Raw genomic sequence first — 2,004 nt, forward strand, 5'->3', positions numbered from 1 at the left:
TGAATCAGGAAATGGAGTCTATATACTTCAATTCTGTCTGGGAACTTGTGGATCAGCCTAATGGAGTAAAACCTATAGGATGTAAGTAGATCTACAAGAGAAAACGAGGTGTAGATGGAAAGGTGCAGACCTTTAAGGTTAGACTCGTGGCAAAGGGTTATACCCAGGTCGAGAGAGTGGACTATGAAGAAACTTTCTCACCTGTTGTAATGTTGAAGTCTATCAGGATTCTTCTGTCAATAGCCACATTTTATGATTATGAGATACGGCAAATGGACGTCAAGACTGCCTTTCTAAATAGTAATTTTGAGGAGACCATCTATATGGCTCAACCAAAGGGTTTCATTGTTCCAGATCAAGAGCAAAGAGTTTACAAGCTTAATAGGTTCATTTATGGGCTGAAACAAATATCTAGATCGTGGAACATTAGATTTGATAGTCCAATCAAATCGTTTGACTTTGATAAAAATGTTGATGAGACTTGTGTTAACAAGAAAATCATCAATAGCTCAATAGATTTCCTAGTATTGTATGTGGATGATATCCTACTCATTGAGAATGATGTAGGTTTTCTTACTGACATTAAAAAGTGGTTACACCTAATTCCAAATGAAAGATTTGGGAGAGGCGCAGTATGTTCTAGGGATCTAGATTGTTCGGGATCGTAAGAACAAGAGGTTGGCCTTGTCTGAGGCATCATACATTGACAAGATGTTGATCAGGTACTCGATGCAGAATTCCAAGAGGGTTTATTACCCTTCAGGCATGAAATTGTTTTGTCTAAGGAGCAGTGTCCTAAGACACCTCAAGAGGTTGAGGAAATGAGACGAATTCCCTATGCTTCAGCTGTTGAAAGCCTTATGTATGTAATGTTATGTACTAGACCTAACATTTGCTATGCAGTAGGGATTTTCAGTCGTTATCAGTCCAATCTAGGATTAGATCACTGGACAGTGGTCAAAACGATTCTCAAGTATCTTTGGAGAACGAGAGACTATATGCTCATGTATGGAGATAAGAATTTGATCCTTACAGGATACACAGACTCTGACTTTCAGACTGATAGAGATTCTCGAAAATTGACATCAGGGTCATGTTCACTCTAAATGGAGGGGTTATAGTTTGGCGAAGCATCTAGCAAGAATACATCGTGGACTCCACTATGAAAGCTGAATATGTAGCTACTTTTGAAGCTGCTAAAGAGGCTATTTGGTTTAGGAAGTTCCTTACAGATTTGAAAGTTGTTCCAAATATGTCTTTGCCGATCACTCTCTATTGTGATAACAACGGGGCTGTGGCAAATTCAAAGGAACCTCGGAGTCATCGGAGAGGCAAGCATATTGAATGGAAGTATCATTTGATCAGGGAGATTGTGCATCGAGGTGATGTGATAGTCACGAAGATCGCATCGAAGCACAACATTATTGATCCGTTTACAAAGGCTCTCACGGCTAAAATGTTTGAGGGTCATCTGGAGAGTCTAGGTCTACGGGACATGCAGCACCTTGTCTAGGACAAGTGGGAGATGATACACAGAGTACGCCCTAGTTTATTGTATATTGTACTATTTTTATGTATTGTACATTAGTCTCCCAAGGCATTAGGACAAGTGGGAGATTGTTGGGATTGGTGTCCTAATTCTCCCAATGGTCTCATAGTTTGTAGATTTTTTGTACACATTGTTATTAATAAAATAAATGTTATTTTATTTGCATTTACTCATATCTAATAAACTAAGATTCGTGGTTATTTCATGTAACTTAAGCATGTATATGAGACATACAAGTGGATCATACCTTAAGTAATAACCTAAATGGTCTGTAGTATAAGGATAAATGAGGGATACCTTATCCTGGTGACACTACAGATACGGGCACTTTGTAGATATTTACAAGTGTTGTAAAGTGCTACAAATGGTCTAATCCTGACAATTCATGTGGAGACATACGAGCGGGGGTGTCCTATACAAAGAGTTTGTATAAGACCGGACCACGAGATGATTAG

The sequence above is a fragment of the Benincasa hispida genome, chromosome 12, assembly GCF_009727055.1.
Source record: "Benincasa hispida cultivar B227 chromosome 12, ASM972705v1, whole genome shotgun sequence".
NCBI lineage: Eukaryota > Viridiplantae > Streptophyta > Magnoliopsida > Cucurbitales > Cucurbitaceae > Benincasa > Benincasa hispida.